The following is a 21,663-nucleotide window of genomic DNA, read 5'->3' as shown; positions in this document are numbered from 1 at the left end:
AAACAGTTTGGTAGTTTCTTAAGTTAAATATATATTTACTGTATGTCCTCAACTATTTGACTTTTAGATGTATACCCAAGAGAAGAGAAAACATATGTTCACACAAGACTTGTATGCAGATGTTCATAGCAGCATTATTCATAATAGCAAAAACTGGAACCATTCTGAATGTCCATAGCTGGTGAGTTTATAAACAAAATATAGTATATTCATATAATGGAATGCTACTGAACAATAAAAAGGAACTACTGATAAGTTTAACAATGTAAATGAACCTCAGAAATGTTTTGCTGGGGCTGGCCCTGTCACTGAGTGGTTAAGTTCACGTGCTCCACTTCAGCAGCCCAGGGTTTCAAGCTGATTCGGATCCTGGGCACTGACCTAGCACTGCTCATCAAGCCATGCTGAGGCGGCGTCCCACATAGCAGAACCAGAAGGACATACAACTAGAATATACAACTATGGACTGGGGGGCTTTGTGGAGAAGAAGATTTTTAAAAAAAGATTGGCAACAGATGTTAGCTCAGGGCCAATCTTTTAAAAAAAAATGTTTTGGTAAGTGAAAAAACTGCCAGTTTATTTATTTATTTTTTTTACAAAAGTAGTTTTTTTTTTGTTTTTATTTTTTATCTTTCCTTCTTCTCCCCAAAGCCCCCCAGAACATAGTTGTGTATTCTAGTTGTGGGTCCTTTTAGTTGTGGCATGTGGGATGCCACCTCAGCATGGCCTGATGAGCGGTGCCATGTCCGCGCCCAGGATCCAAACCTGCGAAACCCTGGGCCGCTGAAGTGGAGTGTGCCAACTTAACCACTAGGCCATGGGGCTGGCCCCTGCCAGTTTATAATTTTATTTACATGGAATTTCTAGAAAAGGCAAATCAGTAGTTCTGGCGCTAGGGTGAGAGTGAGGATTAACTGCAGATGGGCATAAGGGAACTTACTGAGGTGATGGAAGTGATCTGAAACTGGGTTGTGGTGATGGTGGCACAACTATGTAAATTTAGTAAAACTCATCCAACTATACATTTAAAATGGATGAGTTTTATGGTATGTAAATTATGACAATAAAGCTGTTTTAAGAGAAGAATGTTTTGGTTATTCCTGGTCTGTTGTATTTCCATATAAATTTTAGAATCAGTTTGTCAAGTTAAAAAGAAATTATGTCAGGATCCTGATTGAAATTATGTTGTGTTTGTAGATTAATTGGGTAAAATTACTTCTTTATAATATGGAGTCTTTCAGTCATTGAATATAGTATTTCCATTTATTTATGTTTTTCAGATCTCTCAGTAATGATTTGTAGTTTTCTGTGCAGTATTCTTACACATCTTTTGTAGATTTAGTCCTAGGTATTTGATGGTATTATAAATGGGATTTTAAAATAAATTTTATTTTCTGTTGTTGGTATATGGAATAAAATTGAATTTGAATATTGACTTTGTGTTTTTCCAGAACCTTATGAATTCTAATGATTTATCTGTAGATTCTCTTGGATTCCTACTTATATAATCATGTTATTTGTGCGTAATTACTGTTTTGTGTCTTTCCTTGCAATTCTTACACCTTTTTCTTGCCTTTTGGCTAGGATCTCTGGCATGTGGTTGAACAGAGTGGTGATAGGAGACGTCCTTGTTATTTTCCCATCTCAAAGAGAAATTGTTGCACTTTTCACTATTAAGTATGATATTGCTAAGCACACACACACACAAGACAAGGCAAGGCAAAGGCCAAGGCCTGACTAATTTGACTGGTATAGATACAGTGGGCCCTTTAGACTTAGGCAGTTTATCACTTAGATGGGCAATGGAAACATAAATAAGCCAAAGGTGGCAGCTCCCTGTGACCCGTAACTCAAAAGGATGACGCCAAAACAAAAACATTGCCGACAACTACAGTGTGAGCTGTGAGATGCCCTTTTGATGAGGAGCCCGTTCTGATTTGCTCCTAAGGGGTTTTGTATTCTACACCTCTGTTCTGAGATGAGCAGGGCTGAATCTGATGCTTCCTTAGAGTCCAGACAGCGATGTATTCATGACACCCTCTAGGGGAGAGAGGGAAGTGGTGGGAAATGGCCTGCTGGCGGATCCTGTAGGCCTCGCATCCTGTCCTGTTCTAGGGGGATCACAAGGCATTCTACCAAGAGTCAGATAACTGCAGGTCACTACGGGTGGAACAGCAGAGCTGTTCCCCTACAGATCCTTGTTATTTGCTTTTGCACATATCCTTCATTAGATTAACAAAGTTTCCTTTTATTCCTAATTTGTTAAGATTTTTAATCAGTAATAAATGTTAAACTATACCTGATGCATTTTCATGTCCGTTGAGAAAATAATTTTTTTTCTTTTGACCTGTTAATGTGGCTAACTACATGGATTTTTAAAATCATTTCTACTGGTTAAAGAAGTTCTTAGCATTTTTTTTCTTTTAAAAGCTTTCACTTATTTGAAAAAAATTGATAGAGACTTTCTTCTCTCTGGCTGCCTGCCTTTTTTTCACCGTGTATATATATATATATACTTTTCTCCTTGTACATACAGAATTTACTGTTGCTGACCCTTCCAAAGAAGAAGACTAATTTGAATTTAAGATTAATCAATATGAAGTTATTAAAGATCTAAGAGACTCACAGGATTTCTTCTGAAACAAGAAGTAGCTATGTCTTACATCTTTTTTTTTTTTTTTTTAAGATTTTATTATTTCCTTTTTCTCCCCAAAGCCCCCCGGTACATAGTTGTATATTCTTCGTTGTGGATTCTTCTAGTTGTGGTATGTGGGATGCTGCCTCAGCGTGGCTTGATGAGCAGTGCCATGTCCGCGCCCAGGATTCGAACCAACGAAACACTGGGCCGCCTGCAGCGGAGCGTGCTAACTTAACCACTCAGACACAGGCCAGCCCCCTATGTCTTACATCTTTTTGAGTACATCCCTTCTGATCATTTAGCATACATCCCTTGAGATGCCACACAGGTGACTTCCGCCTTCATGGGAATGTTCATTCACTTTCATCAGTAGCTGGTAATTTTGAATATTTCAAATAGTTTGCATCCCTTTTCTAAACTGCTATACTAAATTTAGGCTGAACCTTTGCTTGATGTTTTTCTCCTCTGCATAAGTAGAAAGAGTTATTGAAAGTAGAGTTATTGGCCATTTCACTTGATTTTTCTGGTGGCTTTTCTAGTGGTTTGCTGGTAGTGAATTTTATAGTATTGTTAAGTTTCTGAATCCATTCTGAAATAATTTGATTATTTATTCTTATGCTTAGGGCTTGATATTTCTTAATTTTAATAGAGTAGCAGTTTTATCTGTTTCCCTGGTTGTTATTAAAAATAAGTTAATTGTTGGGGTTGGCCCGATGGTGTAGTGTTTAAGTTTGCATGCTCTGTGGCCTGGGGTTCACTGGTTTGGATCCCAAGTGCAGACCTGTGCACCGCTCATCAAGCCATGCTGTGGGAGATGTCCTACATATAAAATAGAGGAAGATGGGAACAGATGTTAGCTCAGGGCCAGTTTTCCTCAGCAAAAAGAGAAGAATTGGTGGCGGATGTTAGCTCAGGGCTAATCTTCCTCACCAAAAAGAAAAAAAAAAGAGTTAATTGAAAATGGATATAAATTCTTTAGGTTTAAATTCACAAATGCAGGTAATGTGTAATAATGTGTAAATATATATTTCTATATAGCAAGTATGTACTTTTTTTTTTTTTTTTTGCTAAGGAAGATTTGCCCTGAGCTAACATCTGTGCCAGTCTTCCTGTATTTTAAATGTGGGTTGCCACCATAGCATGGCTAACGAGTATTGTAGGTCTGCGCCTGGGATCCGAACCCAAGAACCTGGCCTGCTGAAGTGGAGCACACTGACTGTAACTGCTACACCATGGGGCCGGCCCCTGTAGGTGTATTTAAAAAAATTTTTTTAAAGCATGAATTAGGATTTCCTTGAAAAGTTCAGAATTAGGAGTTGATTCTTAACAAATTCATCTTACAATTCTTTTTTTCCCCCAAGATTGGCTCCTGAGCTAACATCTGTTGCCAGTCTTTTTTTTTTTTCCTTCTTCTTGCCAAAGCCCCCTGGTATGTAGTTGTATATTCTAGTTGTAAGTTCCTGTGGTTGTGCTATGTGGGATGCTGCCTCAGCATGGCCTGATGAGCGGTGCCATATCCATGCCTGGTATCTGAACCAGTGAAACCCCAGGCCGCCAAAGCACAGCATGCGAACTTAACCATTTGCCTATGGCACCAGCCCCAAATTACAATTCTTTTAAATAGAATAGCAAAATATCTGCTTTACAAAATTTTTATTTTCATAATTGTCCAAGAGTACACATCTATTTCCTTTTTTCTTTTTTCCCCTTTCTTCCTTCATTCAAAAGTATTTATGGAAAATCTAGTATACTTCCTTCATGTACTGTGACTCTCTTGTGCTCCATCTTAGCAATATAACGTTTGAGACACTGTCTCTGCCCTCAGGATGCTAGTGACTGGGAAGGAAGACAAGTAAACAGGCAATTTTCATAGAGCGTGGGAGTGTTAATGACAGGGGCAAGAACTAGAAGGTGGAAGGGAGTGGTGAAAGATGAGGTTGGAGATTGGGTTTAGATCATGAAGGGCTTTGTAAATTATATTAGAATCTGGAATTTTACCTTGGGGCGATGTGGCAAGACTTTTGAGTAAAGGAAATAAGTTTGTATTTACATTTTACAAAGAGTGGATAGGAGGAGGCTAAGTGAGGAGACCAACAAGGAGACTGGCCTTCATCTTGTGAAAGCCTGAAAGCTAAAGGAGTGACAGTGAGGATAGGGAAGTGCACAGAACTGAAGATTTTGAAGAGCATAGGACTGGGCTGTTCAGTATCTGTGTGTGTGTGTGTGTGTGTGTGTGTGTGTGTTTACTTTTGTAGGGGAAAGGACAGTTGACAGGAGACTAAGGTGACTCCCAGACTTTCATGTGGATCAAGTAGGCCAGAAGCAGTGCTGTCCAATATAGTAGCCACTAGCCATATATGGCTATTTAAATTTAAACTAATTTAAATGAAATAAGATTTAAAATTCAGTTTTTAGTTGCACTAGCCATTCTTCATGTGCTCAGTAGTGGGGGCTAGTGGCCTCTGTATTGGGCAGTGCAGATATAGAACATTTCCTTTGTCGCAGAACGTTCTGTTGCACAGCACTCGTCTGCAGTTTTTGGTACCTACTACCTTTTCCTCCAGAGGAAAGTCAAAATAACAGGTTATTCTTCAGTGTCCTGAGAACTCTGACTTCACAGTATCCTAAGAGGTTCTATGAGTCAGACATGATCATCACTGCCACCACCACCACCATCCAGGTGACAGTATAGAACACTTCCATGATCAGAGAAAGTTCTGTTGGACAGCACTGAGCTAGAGGGATAGTGATGTCATTCATTGACCTATTAATGGCTGTGGTGGGGGCAACAGGAACCTCTAGAAAGTACTGTTCACCAGCAATATAATGTGAACCACAGTAATTTAAATTTTTTTGTTGTTAGTGCCATCTAGTTGATTCTGACTCCTAGTGACCCTGTGTGCAGCAGAGCGGAACCCTGCCTGATCTTTTTGAGCCCTCCTCTCACCTTTCGTCGCCACATCAGACAATGCTCTGCTGCTATCCATAGGGTTTTCATCGCCAGTTTTTTCAGAAGTAGGTGGCCAGGACCTTCTTCCTAGTCTGTCTTAGCATGGGTGACCCTGCTGGTATTTGAAATCCCGGTGGCACAGCTTTTAGCATCACAGCAACACACCACTGTATGAAAATCCAACAATTTGGGTGGTGTGGTTCCCTGACTGGGAAATGAATCCAGGCTGTGGCAGGTGGAGCGTGGAATCTTAAGCACTAGACCAACTGAATTAAATTAATTGGCAGTTAAATTTTAATAGCCACATTATAGAGTAAAAAGAAACTATTAGATTTTGTAGTTTTTGTAATAAGTTATATTTAACCCAGTGCATCCCAAATATTATCTCAACATGTTGAAACATATTTAGAAAATTACTAATGAGCAATTTTACGTTTTTTCATACTAAGTCTTTTAAATTGTATACTTTTCTTTTACAGCATATCTTAATTCACATGCCAAATTTTGACCAGAAATACTTGATCTGTATTTAGATTTCATAAAATTTACAGTTGAAAAAGTGGATTCACGTACCCCACTTGTTCCAAACATGCTTAAAAGTTTTCCAGTAACTGAATTGAGTATCACTTTTAAATTTAACTTTTAATTGCAATGAAATAAAATTAAAAATTCAATTACTCAAGTCTCAGGCCTCAATTCAGGTCTCAACAGGTACATGTGGCTAGTGGCTGCCATGTTGGACAGTGCAGCTCTGGAATAACGAAGTGCGTTCTCTTGATGGTTGGAAATTCATGTCTGGAGCTCAGCAGAGAGGTGTAGAAACAGACAGCTAGATAGCAAGGACTGTGAGGAATGTGGATGTGATTTTGGACAAACCAATATTAACTTCTCTGTGTTTCATAAAATATACATATATAAAAATGGTGAGAGTAAAATTTTTGATGAGGATGCAGCGTATTGTGGTTAAGAGTCTGACTTTAGAGTCACATGTATGATCTTGGTCAGCTATGGAGCCTTTCTAAGCTCTGGTTTGCTCATCTAGAAATGGGATAATAAAATCTTTCTCCTTGAAAAGTTTGCTGGAAGGATTAAAGGAAGTATTCATGGCGAATATTTAACATGTATAATACATGTTTCCTTATTTCTGAGTTGCCATTTCTTTATTGTGGAGTGTACCATCAATTTAATAATTCTTTTTTAGGAAAAAAAGAAACCTATTTTAATTATATATATATTGTTATAAGCTGAATCTCAATTTCAGAAACTTTAAATTATGAAAAGAAGTATATCTTAAAATAGAGGAAATATGCTTATTGTTCATACTGATGAGTGCTCATTATGATCCACATACTGTGTTAAATGCTTTATATGATGACGTAAAAGGTTTTTTAAAAAATTTCCTATGTAACATGGTATTTCTCTTGTAGAGTTTCACTTAGGTAAACTTTGCAATAGAAAATCTGTTTTAATTCTGGAACTTTGAAATATATTATGGTCTCTTTCTTAGTTATTCCAGAAACCACTGAATTCTGCTTGAATCTCTTTGGATACTCTTACATTTATGATTTTATAGTATTCTGGGCTAAATCTATAGAATTTAAGAGTCTGTAATTCTTCATTTGCGTATATACGTGTAAAGAATTATTTTTAAAAAATGCTTTGGTAGAGTTTATTCAGAGAAGCATGGTAACAGAGAGGAGAAAAATGGAATCTCCCAGGTTGAAGGAGAAGAGAATTATGATTTTTAATGGCTCCACAAATTCTTTTTCCAAGTCTTTTCCTCAAGTCCCATCTTGCCCATTATATCTGATTTCTTCTTTAATTTCTTCAATGATCCATTGCTTGTTCAGTAGTGTATTGTTTAGTCTCCACATCTTTGTGCGTTTCTCAGCTTTTTTCTTGTAATTAATTTCTAGCCTTATAGCATTATGATCGGAGAAGATGCTTGTTATTATTTCAATTTTTTTAAATTTGTAGAGGCTTGCCTTGTTTCCCAGCATATGGTCTATCCTTGAGAATGTTCCATGTGCACTTGAGAAGAATGTGTATTCTGCTGTTTTCGGATGAAGTGATCTATATATGTCTATTAAGTCCAATTGTTTTAGTTTTTCGTTTAGCTCCACTATTTCCTTGTTGATTTTCTGTCTGGATGATCTGTCCATTGATGTGAGTGGGGTGTTGAGGTCCCCTACTATTATTGTGTTGTTTTTAACATCTTCCTTTAGGTCTGTTAATAGTTGCTTTATGAACCTTGGTGCTCCTGTGTTGGGTGCATAGATCTTTATAAGCGTTATTTCTTCTTGATGAAGTGTCCCTTTGATCATTATATATTGTCCCTCTGTGTCTCTCTTTACCTGTCTTATTTTGAAATCCACTTTGTCTGATATAAGAATTACAACACCTGCCTTTTTTTTCTTGCTATCAGCTTGAAGTATTGTCCTCCACCCCTTGACCCTGAGCCTGTGTTTGTCCTTGGGGCTGAGGTGTGTTTCCTGGAGGCAACAAATTGTTGGATCTTGTTCTTTAATCCATTTTGCCACTCTGTGTCTTTTTATTGGAGAGTTCAGTCCGTTTACATTGACAGTGATTATTGATGCATGTGGACTTAATGCTGGCAATCTGTCGCTCGTTATCTGGTTTTCCTGCATTTCTCTTCCTGTGTGCTTTAGCCTACCCATTTAATACTGCAATTTCTTATGCTGGGTTTCTTAGATTTTTCCTTATTTATGTTTTGTGGCTCTGTTCTGTTTTTTAGTTTAGTGGCTGCCCTGAAGTTTGTATTTAGAATCTCGTGTATAACATAGTCTATTCTCTGGTGGTCTCTTGCTTACTTGGCCTAGACTGATTTAGTCCCTTTGCTCTTCCCCTCCTAAATTATTATTTTCATTTCTTATTCCAGCTCGTGTTACTAGTTTGTAGTTAGGGTGATAAGATCGTCTTTGCTTTGGTAGTTTCCTTCCCTTTATCCTAATGATATAGTTGAATATTTGCTATCCTATTCTCGTTCTATTTATCTATCTCCCTACTCTGTGGTTTGTGACCCCTTTCTCCCTTTTTTCTTTTTTCAGGTATGAGAGCCTTCTTGAGGATTTCTTGTGGTGGAGGACTTTTGGTTACAAATTCCCTTAACTTTGGTTTGTCTGGAAAAGATTTAATTTCTCCCTCATATCTGAAGGATATTCTTGCTGGATAGAGTATTCTTGGCTGAAGATTTTTATCTTTTAAAGTTTTGAGTATGTCACTCCTTCTCTCCTAGCTTGTAAGGTTTCTGTAGAGAAATCTGCTGAAAGTCTGATAGGAGTTCCTTTGTAGGTTATTTTCTTCTGTCTTGCTGCCCTGAGTATTCTTTCTTTGTCATTCATTTTTGCCGTTTTTACTACTATATGCCTTGCAGTAGGTCTTTTTACATTGACAAATCTAGGAGATCTGAAAGCTTCCTCTACACACATTTCTCCCTCAATCCCTAGATTTGGGAAGTTCTCTTCTATAATTTCATTAAGCACACTTTCTGCTCCATTTTCCTTTTCCACGTTCTCGGGAATTCCTATGATCCTTACATTCTTTCTCCTCATTGAATCCACTGTCTCTCGGAGATTTTCCTCATTTTTTAAAATCCTTAGTTCTCTTTCTTCCTCTGTCTGGAGCCATTCAGCCTGTCTATCTTCGATTATGCTAATTTGTTCCTCTATGTTGTCTACACGGGCATTCAGGGAATCTGTATTCTGTTTTATCTGGTCCATTGTGTTTTTCTTCTCTAGTAATTCTGTTTGATTGTTCTTTATAATTTCAATCTCTTTTGTGAAGTAACTCCAGAACTCATTGGCTTGTTTCTCTATCTTTCTCTCTACCTCATTGAGTTTTTTGATTGTAGCTGCTCTGAACTCATTTTCACTTAGTTTACCTAATTCCAAGTCCTCAGGACTTAATTCTGTGTTTTTATTGTTTTCCTTCTGGTCTGGGGCTTTTATAAATTGCTGGATGGTAGAGGAGTGGTTTTTTCGCATGATGGTAGAATTCGGTTGCAGTTACAGCCTGTCGCCACTAGATGGGGGTCGAGAGCTGCACGTTCTGAGCTCTCCGCCTTCGGGCAAGATGGCGGCACCCAGTGCGCTTTGCTGGGGGGGAGGGGCTGTTTTTCTCACGCACTGATCCGGATTCGGATCAGTTCTGTTCTCTGGTCTCCTGGTGCCCTGGGTTTATGGGGTCCCCATGCACGGAAACTTTCCCTGGTCAGCGGGTTTCCACTGCACTGGCGGCGGGAGTGCTGGATGATCCCCCGGTCGCACGGCCCCTCCCCTGCTCCTTCCCGCACCCACGGCAGCGATCCCAGTCTCTAGGGAGGGAGTGAAATTCTCTCTTACCCTGTTCCAGCTCCTCCGAGGCCTGCTGTAGGGTCTCTGTCCTCCACCTTTTTGGTACTGTAGATCTCTGACGTCCTGGCATTAGGTTTATTAGCTGAAATTCAGTTTTCTTCCAATCCTTTGTTGTAGTTTGGAGGGGAGAGTCCCGGGTCAGCTCACCCCACCATTTTTCTCCACCCACCGGGCGCATCTTGCCCATTATATCTGGTAGTGTGCTGTTCCTCAAGTGTATTGGAGAAGACAAGAAACATTTTTATGATGTTTACCTGATGCATTGTATACCTACAATGTGCTGGGAATTCTTGCTGTCTTCTTCACAGTATTTCCCATATACTCAATCAGGTCTGAAATAATATTAGACATCTTGCATCTATATTATTACAAATAATGAAAATTTTTTATGATGCTTTTAGGGCCAATAGATAGGTTTGATATTTTGTGCCAACTACATTTGGTGGTGGCAGCTGGAAGTGCTGTGTTGGGAAGGATTTTGAGACTGGTTCTGAAAGGAAATGCTCACCTTAAATCACAGTGGCTTTTTCATTTTATTTCTGTTTAAATCTTTTAAACATTTTCCTTTTAAAAAATGTTATATACCCATTTGGAAAATTTTGGCAGGTATTAAAAAGAAAGTAAAAAGATTTCCTCCCGTTCTTTCTGCTGTACTTACATACATATATGTTTGCAAAATCGAGGGTCTAATGTATGTTAAAATGTACAGGCATAACTCATTTTATTGCACTTTGCTTTATTGTGCTTTGCAGAATTGCATTTAAAAAATTATTTGATTGAGGTCATATTGGTTTATAACATTGTGTCATTTCAGGTGTAGGTTATTGTATATCAGTTTCTATATAGACTGCATTGTGCTCACTCCTAATAATCTAGTGTTTATCTGTCAGAATTGCATTTTTTACAAGACCCTCCACCAGCAAGGGGATTACAGCTTGCTGAAGGCTCATGTGATCATAAGCATTTTTTAGCAATAAAGTATTTTTTGATTAAGGTATGTACATTGTTTTTTTAAACACAATGTTATTACACACTTAATAGACTACAGTATAGTGTAAACATAACTTTTATATGCATTGGGAAACCAAAAAATTTGTGTGACTCACTTTATTGTGAATTATTAGCTTTGTTGTGAGTTATTAGGTTTATTGCTATATTCACTTTATTGCGATATTTGCTTTATTCCAGCTGAACCCACGATATCTCTGAGGTATGCCTGTATATCCATTTTCATTTACTGTATTATAAACTTTTTTTTCTTTTTTTTTAGTATCCTTTTTGGTCAGGAAGATTGGCCCTGAGCTAACATCTGTTGCCAGTCTTTCTCTTTTTTTTCCTCCCCAAATCCCCAGTACATAGTTGTATATGCTAGTTGTAGGTCATCCTAGTTCTTCTATGTGGGATGCCACCACAGCATGGCCTGAGGAGTGGTGTGTAGGTCTGTGCCCAGGATCCAAACTGGCGAACCCCGGGCCGCTGAAGCGGAGCATGTGAACCTAACCATTTGGCCACGGCCCCTGTGAACATTTTTTAATGTCAGACATTGGTTGTAAATATATTTTTGTAGGCTCATGTTAAATCATAAAGATTTGACTTAAACATTTCCTAATTGAATGAGTATTAATAAAGCTGACTTATCATAATTAATAATGTAGTTGATTTTCTCTACATTTTGGATCATTTAAGTAGATTGGTTTCCTGTTTATGGAATTGTTGGATCAAATGATACGAATGTTTTTAAGACACTTAACATAACCATCTTTAAACTTGCTGCTTCCCAAAGACTCTCATTATTATTTTATTATTATTATTATTATCGTTATTTTAAGATTTTATCTTTTTCCTTTTTCTCCCCAAAGCCTCCCAGTACATAGCTGTATATTCTTAGTTGTGGGTCCTTCTAGTTGTGGCATGTAGGATGCTGCCTCAGCATGGCTTGATGAATGGTGCCATGTCTGTGCCCAGGATTTGAACCGGCGAAACCCTGGGCTGCCTCAGTGGAGCACGCAAACTTAACCACTTGGCAACGGGGCCAGCCCTGACTCTTATTATTTTAATGAAGAAAACAGAGACTTTGATTACAAATGCTTTTATTAATTTCAGGAAGTAAATAAAACATTAGATACCTTCAATTTTTCACTTTAAATTTGTGAAGTGTTTCAGATATGCAAAAAGATAGAATTGTGTAATTAATACCTGTGTAACTACCACCTAACTTAAGAAATAAAGTATTATAAAAACTCCTTGTGTCCCTCTCACCGATTATAAATGTCTTTACCAACAATGACGTGGATGTTTAATCTTATCCAACAGTACAGATCTTTATCTGAGATCTTTTGGGGCAGAATTCAGAATTTCTCAGATTTTAGAAAGGCAATGTGATGCTGCATATACTATATGTTATCTAACTTTCTAAGTAAGTTGCAGGGGGCACCCAATTCCTTCGTCAGACACATTGGTATTTCTGTATCAGTTCAGGTATGGTTTTACCACCAAATTAGTTACAGAATTTTTGGGTTTTCAGAGATTTTTGGAATTCACATTTATGGATAAGTGGTTATGAACACGTGCATCTGTTCATTATGTTTGTTTAGTTTAATCAGTCTGGTAGGATTTGTTGAACTTTGTGTTCAACTGATTATAATGTAGTATAAGATGTGGTACAGAGTGAAAGATAATATAACTACAATCCGAACAATTTAATACTTTTGGATTTTAAGAACTCGGGATATCAGTGAGGACTGTAGTCATTGGGGAAGGTTACACAACCTAGAACTTGACTCTCTTGAACCAAGTGGCACAGATTGCTGATATAAGTAGAAAACTTTGATTAATAACCTTGTGTTTGCTTCTGAGTATCTGCTTGGCGAGTTATTTGTCATGGTGATGACTTTGATAGACCTTACAATTAACTTGATTAACTGATTGATAAGAGTTACTAAAAACCACAATTAACTTGAGTTACTCACCTTCTAATCCTTCCATAAAAAGGAATGAAATGGCTACTGTGGCAAGTGTTGTGTCATTGCTGCTCCTAGCAGAGGTGCTCTTTGTGGTAGGTACGTCACCAAAACAGTGGTGCTTTAGCCACACAGTTCTGTAATTTTGTTCTCTGGGAGAATCAGATTAAGGTCATACAACCTGATGCATGGTGTTAGCAAACCTGATATGCTACATGCTGAGAGTGGAAGCAGAGACATCTGTGCTTTAACTTGTAGGGTTTGTTTTTTTCTTTTTGAAGCTGCTACTCTCAGAGATTTTATCAGCATGGGACCTAGTCCATTAATTACCATCTAATAGTGCTGAATGGTTGAGGTCCTAATTTAAGCCCTTAGTTTATAGTGAGCCTTTTTTCTGGTGTATGTGTTATGTGTAAAAGGAATACATGCTCACTGTTAAAACTATTAGAAAAGGAAAGAAATAGTGTCTGGAAAGGAAACAGTGGTTCCATCTAACCTTTCAGAAATAGCGTCTTTCTATCCAAATAATTTCTGTATATCTACAAACATGTCTATGTACATACTTTTGTGTGCTGGTGGGATTGTATTATACAATCCTTCTGTAACTTGCTTGTCCATTTCACAGTATATCACAGATGTCTTTATAGAGATTGTCAGATATAGAGATTTAGTAAGAAATTTTTTTAACAGCAATTTTTTATAGTTTGGAGATACCATAATTTATTTAACCAATCTCTTGATGGAAATTTAAGTTGTTCTTTTTCCTGGTACAAATAATAACAATAATTGACAATCATTGCATATATTTCCTTGAACCTGTGAAATATGTCTTACAGAGAGTAATTTTAAAAGTGAGACTTCTAGGTCAGAGGGTATGCACATTTAAAATTTATTTGATAGCTTCTCCCAAATTGTACTTGAATGGGAATTTAAAAGTTTGGTCTATTGTTAATCTTTTCATAGAGCGCTTAAGATAGCTGCATATTTCTTGCTCCTAGTGACGTTTATAACTCTTTAACAAAATGAACAGAATCTTTAAAAGTGTTGAAATACAGTGTTTAAAAATATTCAACTCATTTTCTGATAATAAATGCTAATTAGTGATGAGTATAACCCATCACAGCAAGTTGGACTAGTAATTTTGAGATTTAGACCAGAATTTCACATATAATGCTTTAAATGGCTGATGGGCGATATATTTTCTAGTTCATCTTATAAATATCTTATAGCACATCTATGTCAACCTATCCAGTTGTAATTGATTTGAAGTAGGTTACTATGTTGCTGTTAAAGGATTTTCTGCTTTAGTTTAGTTTATGAATATTTGATGTTTCTTTGGAGACTCAGGTTTTAGAGACCTATTATTATCCTAATCTGTGAGGAAAGAGAGAGAGTGCTGTTTGCAGTTGCATGTTTTGCTTGTAGCTATTTGTGGGAAGAGTGCGAATTAAACATACAATCGTGTGTGGAAGTAGTTTTATTTTTAGGCCCCTGGGTATGCTCCACGATTCTGAGTAGGTGTATATGGGTGTCTGTGGGTGCGGGCGGCCCGGAGGGTGTTGTCTCTCAGTGTTTATATAGGTATTGGGACCGATGCTTTTCTTGTAGGGAAAAGTGATTCTGGAATAGTCTAGTATTCTTCTCTTTATGGTTTTCCTGACCTAGCTGACAAGCTTTGTGGTGTCAATATGTAGTAGTGGCGAAGTCTGAACTCAGTTTTGTTGTTTTATTTTAGACTCATATAGATTTGGTAATAAATATGAGAAGTAGGATTTAGGATGTTAAAAACTCCAGATCACAAAGACTTGACCTCCACAGCTGTGCCTCCTCCACCTTCCATGTTTTTCTGTTTTGTCTCAGCAGCATTTCCTTCGTTCCTTTTGGAGGCTTTGAAGTGGATTATTCTCACTATTAATACTTCTTTATGGCCATCTGTATATTCTGGTTAAAGGATAAAAAAAGCACGTTTCCTGTGAGAAGTTAAAATTGAAGTTTTTCAGAAGGAACTTTACTAAAGAATTAAGGGAGGAAAACCTCAAACCTCACCTCTCATGTGTAGAAAGGTTTCAAAATAAGAGAAATGGGTTATTAAAAGCAATAAATGTTTATTGTAAAAATAATAAAATTACAGAAACAGGACACTAATTTCTTGTTCTGACTTAACCTTTAGCTGACATTTGCTGCATTGGTAGAGCTTATAGGATATGTAGATTCATTTCCTTCTTAACTCTATCTTAGTTGATGCTGGAGAATGGATATTATATAAAGATGCTTAATGTCTAAAGTAGAGTGGCTTTGACATCCTTGATGGCCTCACCTCCCCTCTTCTTTTCTACCCTCCCCTTCCTTCCACAAATCTCTTCATCCTATGTGTGAACATATAATTATTGAATGCGTGCTATATGCCAGGTATAGTAGTAAGGGCTGTGGATGCTGTACTAGTGAATAGGGAATGTGTGTGTATATAAAAATCCTATTTTCATAGAGTTTATGGTATAGTAAGAAATACAGAGCCAGCCCTGATGGTCTAGTGGTTAAGATTCCACACTGTCACCATCACTGCTCAGGTTCCTTTCCTGGTCAGGGACCCACACTACTTGTCTGTCGGTTGTCGTACTGTGGCGGCTGCAGGTTGCTGTGATAGTGAAAGCTCTGCCACTGGGATTTCAAATACCAGCAGGGTCACCTGTGGTGGACAGGTTTCAATGGAGCTTCCAGACTGAGACAGACTAGGAAGAAGGACCTGGCCACACACTTCTTTAAAAATTGGCTATGGAAACCCTGTGAACAGCAGCAGAGCATTGTCTGATAGAGCGCCAGAAGATGAGAGGATGGTGCCAAAAGCCTGGGCGGTGTTCTGCTCTGCTGTACGCAGGGTTGCTGGGAATTGGAATCCTCTCTATGGGCGCTAACAACAACAAAGAGGAAGAGGAGCCAATAAAATGTGCGAAAAAGGAGTTATCTTGGAGAGATAGTAGGAGATCCAGAAGAGTAGAATTAGAGAGACCCAGGTAAAAGTTTCAAGATAGAAGTGGTCAGTAATGTGAAATACAGTAGAAAGTAAAGAAAATGCTTTGAATTTGGCTATAAGGAAACCATTCTGGCTTTATTCTAGAAGTGGTAGTGGGACTTTTTAGTACCTAGAGCCTTATTTTAGTCACATGTACAATTTCTGTTAGATATCTTTATACCGTCCATCCCCCAAATAGTTTTATTGTTTTTTACTGATATAAAAATACTACACTCGGGCCTTAGTGTCCTCGGGTCTTGTTGTCATGGATTCAACCAACTGTGGATCATGTACTATTGTTTATGTTCCTTGGTTGGTTTAATCCATGGATGTGGAACCTCCAGATAGGGAGGGTTGACTAAGCTACTAGAGTCTCTGCAGATTTTGGTATGGGGGCGCTCCTGGAACCAGTCCCTTGTGGATCTTGAGGGAAGACTGTATGTGCTCAAAGAAAAAAATTTATCGTTTGGAGAAAAAGTGAGATCACTGCCAGAAATCTTACACTCAGAGTTGTATATCCGGTTGTAACTTAAAAAAAAACCTAAAGGTGGGGCCAGCCCGGTGGTGCAGTGGTTAAGTTCGCGTGTTCCACTTTGGCAGCCCAGGGTTCGCCAGTTTGGATCCTGGGTGAGAACATGGCACTGCTTGGCAAGCCATGCTGTGGTAGGCGTCCCACATACAAAGTAGAGGAACATGGGCATGGATGTTAGCTCAGGGACAGTCTTCCTCAGCAAAAAGAGGAGGATTGGCGGTAGATGTTAGCTCAGGGCTAATCTTCCTCAAAAAAAAAAAAAAAGAAAAAAAAGGTGGAATCTATGTCTATAACTTTTTATTTTTTCTCTTTGGTTTGACAACAGATCACAAACGTCTTTCTCAATCATTAAGTATAGAGCTGCATCATATGTAATGATGATATATTAGTTTTCTAGGTCTGCTGTAACAAATTACCACAAACTTGGTGATGTAAAACAGAAATTATTCTCTCACAGTTCTGGAGGCCAGAAGTCCAAAACCAGTGTAGATAGGGCCTTGTTTTCTTTGAAGGCTCTAGAGAGAATCCCTTGTTGCCTCCTTCTGGCCTCTGGTGGCTCCTAGCAGCTCCTGGCAGTCCTTGGCGGTCCTTGACTTGTAGCTGCATCACCCCAATCTCTGCCTCCATCTTTACGTGGTCTTTCTTATGTATGTCTCTGTGACAGAATCTCTATTTCTTTTCTCGATGGAAAAACACCAGTCATTGGGTTTAAGGTCTACCGTAGTCAAGTATGAATTTATATTAACTTAGTTACATTTGCAAAGATCCTATTTCCAAATAACGTCACATTCTGAGGTTCATAGTGGACATGAATTTTTGGGGGACACTATTCAGCCCATTAGCGAGAGTAACCCATTTTATTGTTGTGCCTTAACTTATATAGCCAATGCCCCATTGTTAGACATTTAGGTTAATTTTTCACTATCATGAACATAATAGGGGCAGGGAATAATACATGTAGGAGAACCTAGGTGATCCATTTGAGCGCTTTTTGGTTTCCCTTGCCCCATCTTAGGTGTGAATGGACATGTGCCGCAACCCTGGCCTGAGATGAGTATGATTGTGGAGGCCTTAGGCCCCTTAGTAATGAAAGTTTGGGTTCCCGTCAGATAAGCCACTAAGACCTGTTGAGGTGGAAACTGAGAGTGAGTGCAATTTAGAATACTGGAGGAGTAGAAGATGTGCACCATTTGTGCTCTTGAGACTAACAGCAGCTGTAGGCGGTTCCAGGAACCTTCCTCTTGGTGATTTCCCCTCAAGAACAGAGGCCTATGAGCATCATGGAGAAGCTGCTTCTTGACCCTGTGTGGAGAAGTAATTATGCAATGCAAGGGGTGGACTGTGGCAGCCATGAAAATGTGCTGTTCAGCTCTCCTGTTGTGGGCAGCCTAATTGCCTTACTTTTTCCACTGTGTTGTTTGCCCTTTTCTCAAAAATGAGTTGTCCGTATATTTGTGGGTCTATAATTACTTTTTAAATTATAAAAGTAATTTGTATTTTTGTTAAAACCTCAATCAGTGCAGAAAGCAAAAATGTAAAAAACCCACCATTGCCCATGAATTCTTAAATTCCTCATTTTATAAATTAAAAAATGTATATCTTGTATCTCTTATCACATTATTGTTTTTAATAGCAGCAACATATTCCCATGATTATATAGGCTGTTACCAGAGTCTTATTTCAAAGAATTCCACAGTTTATTCTTAGTCAGTTTTCCCACTTGTGTGGAAATCTGTGTAACATAAATTCCTAGAAATGTAATGAGTAACATTTATTGAAAACCTACGGAGAAACATATTTTATACTTACTCACTGACTTGATCTTTTTAGTCATTGTTTGAGGCAGATACTATGTCCATTTTGTAGATCAGGATACTGAGGCTGTAAGAGATTCATTTATTTGTTGAAAGCTGTACATTTAAATAGTGGAACTGAACCAGCCCAGGCCTTTCCTACTAGTCACTACATGACTAACCTAGGGAGCACAATAAGAATTATTTCATAGAGTGCTTGTTAGGATGAAATACATTTAAGATTTATGCATTGCATTTTATTACTGCATATTTTTACACTTAGTCTGTAGAAAAGATATCAGGTCACATTTTTGGTTTCATACCTGAGCATAGTGTTACTAATCTGCTTTAATACAAAGGGCAACAATGTTAAGGAGGATAGTATACAAACTGCTATGTCCATGTATTCTGAGCACTGTTGCTTCATGATTTGGAAATTAGAAATATATAGCATTAGAAATATATAGCACCAAAACTGAATGAATTTTAGTTTTCTTGGCTTTCTTTTCTGAGAAATGATTGTGCCTTCACTTCTTAGGGAAACTCTGTATTGTGAGGCTTTCAGGCTGTTTTTGAGTTAAGATTGCTTTTTTGGTGAGAATAGAAAAGCTCTAAAAACTGTAATTTTTTATGGGAATATGGAAATATGAATTGATGGAGGAACTATGTTGTTAATAAACACCAAATTGAAGATAGACCGGATTTCTGGTAATGTTCTTATCAGAGTTAGATTTTAGAAAATTTTTCTAAGCATAAATCTGGGCAAACTTGCAGAGATTTAAATGCTGTGCTAGGGGCCGTCCCGGTGGCGCAGCGGTTAAGTTCGCATGTTCCGCTTCTCAGTGGCCCAGGGTTCGCTGGTTTGGATCCTGGGTGCGGACATGGCACTGCTTGGCACGCCATGCTGTGGTAGGCATCCCACATATAAAGTAGAGGAAGATGGGTATGGATGTTAGCTCAGGGCCAGGCTTCCTCAGCGAAAGAGAGGAGGACTGGCAGTAGTTAGCTCAAGGCTAATCTTCCTCCAAAAAAAAAAAAAAAGAAAAAAAGCTGTGCTGATTTTTTTTTTTTAGTATTTTTAAAAACTCAAAATATAGGATAAGAAAACCAATTTAAGTACTTCATGGGTCTCTAGCTATAATATTAACTTGACAGATAATTTAATAGAGATTTTTCAGTGTTGAGAGCAGATGTGTACCCGAAGGCATGATATTTTATGCATATGATTGCTGTGTGTGTGAAATTTTAATTTTTTTCCTTAGAGGATGAGAAGCATTAGTCTGTTCTTGTTGAGTTTATGTTGTCTTCTTGGAATTAAGATTTAGCTACAGAATTCCCTATTTTTATTCATGCAAAAAGAAAGGTTTGTTTTTTACAAAATTGAAATCTTGACCGTTTACTAAGTTTCCTTATGATTTTCAGGGTATAAATTTAGAGGACAAAAATATATAGCAATATATATAGAGAAAGAGGTGGTCAATTTATGGAATTTGGTTACTATTTAAAAATAAAGTTTGTTAACATGAAGGAAATGATAAAAAGGCTTTCATTATATTTGTCTTCCATTGCATTTAGTTGCATTTTCAATAAACTAATTTCAAGATTACTACCACCTTCGGAATGTATAAGAACTATCTTAATGAATTTTACTTGGATTTAGGTTAACTTGTGGCTTCAGCAAGCATTTACTGCATACTTGATTTGCATTAGGCGCTGCGCTAGATTTTGGAGATAAGACATTCCTTTGCCTTTAAAGAAGTAATTAAAACACAGCGAGTACATTATTTTAAAAGTCCCTGGTTCCATCAGAGGAGCACCTAAATTAGACTGAGAGATTTAAGGGTTAAGGTAGGATTGTGACTGTTAAACTTTGTTTGGAAGAATGAGTAGTAAGTAGTCAGTTGATGGGGAAGAGGAAGGTCGTGGAAGCAAGAGACAGCAGGTGTTTGAGGAAGCTGCAGGTACTGATCATGGCTGTCACATGGGAAAGAGAGGGGTTAATAAGTAACCTGCCTTTAGACAGGTAGACTGGGCCCAAATCCTGAAAAATCTTATATGCACTGCTAAGGAATTTAGATCTTTATTTTGGGAAGCCATCAAAGGAAATATGTAGGTGTGTGTGATTATGTTATATTTAAATTTTAGAGCAGTGGTTCTTAAACTTCTTTCTAGCATCTCTTTACACTCTAGTTAATGAGGACCCTAACTAGCTTTTGCTTATGTAAACTGTATCTATTACTGTTTACTGTATTAGAAAGTAAAACTGAGAAATTTTTAAAACATAAGAGACAGCACACATTCCATTAGCGAGTGGGATAATATGACATATCGTGTACCCTCTGGAAAACACTACTGTACAGTTGTGAGACAGTACAGTGAAAAAGGCAGAAAATGCTTGTAGTATTATGAAAATAGTTTTGCTTTCATGGACCTCCTGAAAGGGTCTTTGGGACCCCTGGGAGTTCCTGACCCACTTGGAGAATTGTTAGAACTTAAAAAAGGAACACATTTTAAATTGTGATCCAGTAGGCACATGTGTATGCATATGCACTACTGAAACAAAAGTTTCAGGAAACAATACTGGATTAGTTATCTCTTATTATATAAAAAGTTACCACAAAACTTATTGAATTAAAAAAAAACATTATCCCACAGTTTTTATGAAGAGCATAGCTTGGTGGTTCTGGCTCAAGGTATTTCCTGAGATTGCACTGAAGATGTCAGCTGAGTCTGCAGTCACCTGAAGGCTTGACTGTCGTTGGAGCATCCTTTTCCAAGCTATCTCACATGGCTGTTGGCAGGAGGCCTCAGTTCCTCACCATGTGGCTCTCTGTTGGTTAGCTTTAATATCCTTACAACATGCCAGCTGGCTCCCCCAAAAGCAAGTGATCCAAGAGAGTGACCAAGACAGAAGCCCCAGTGTCTTGGAAGTGATACATGATCAGAAGCAAATCGCTTAGTTCACGTTCAAAGAGAGGAATTTTGCTTCCCCTTTTGAAGGGAGGAGTATCAAAGAATTTATGGAGATACCTTAGAACTAGTACAAATACTTGTCAGGAGAGTGAGTCCTCCATGGGTCTCTTTTTTCCTGCATGTTTTGCTGGGTATGCTAAGGATGCAAGGCCCTGACTGCTTAACCTGGGCCATTTCTCAGGATTGTGTTTGCAGCGAGCCACCTTGAGGGATGAGGTAATGTCTCCTGTTGGGAGAGAGCAGGCTTACTTACTGCTTACTATAAAAGTGGTGGATTCCCTAATCTTAATGTTCTTAAGCTGTGATGCAAGCCCACTTTCATGTGTAGTGTCTATCTGGTCCTCTCTGTGTCACCTTCTGGGACTTGGGAGTAAAAGGGAGCCGGTGCATGCATGATGCTCATACTGCTTGCTGTGCTGTGAGTAGTAAAGTTC

At 38.1% G+C, this 21,663-nt stretch overlaps 1 protein-coding gene across 16 annotated transcripts in view; it reads left to right on the top strand.

The window, feature by feature from the left end:
* Window positions 1-21,663, top strand: part of ERC1 (ELKS/RAB6-interacting/CAST family member 1) — a 526,143-nt gene that overhangs the window by 11,229 nt on the left and 493,251 nt on the right. For 3 of the 16 annotated variants that reach the window (XM_070494769.1, XM_070494771.1, XM_070494767.1), the window contains exon 2: window positions 68-181. The exons of the other annotated variants lie outside the window; for them this stretch is intronic. The gene's annotated coding sequence lies outside the window, so the exon portion shown is untranslated. The remainder of the gene's footprint in view (window positions 1-67; window positions 182-21,663) is intronic. 16 annotated transcript variants of the gene reach the window in all.

This window comes from Equus asinus, chromosome 22 (genome assembly GCF_041296235.1).
Source record: "Equus asinus isolate D_3611 breed Donkey chromosome 22, EquAss-T2T_v2, whole genome shotgun sequence".
Lineage (NCBI taxonomy): Eukaryota > Metazoa > Chordata > Mammalia > Perissodactyla > Equidae > Equus > Equus asinus.
This window is presented reverse-complemented; position numbering and strand designations above follow the sequence as displayed.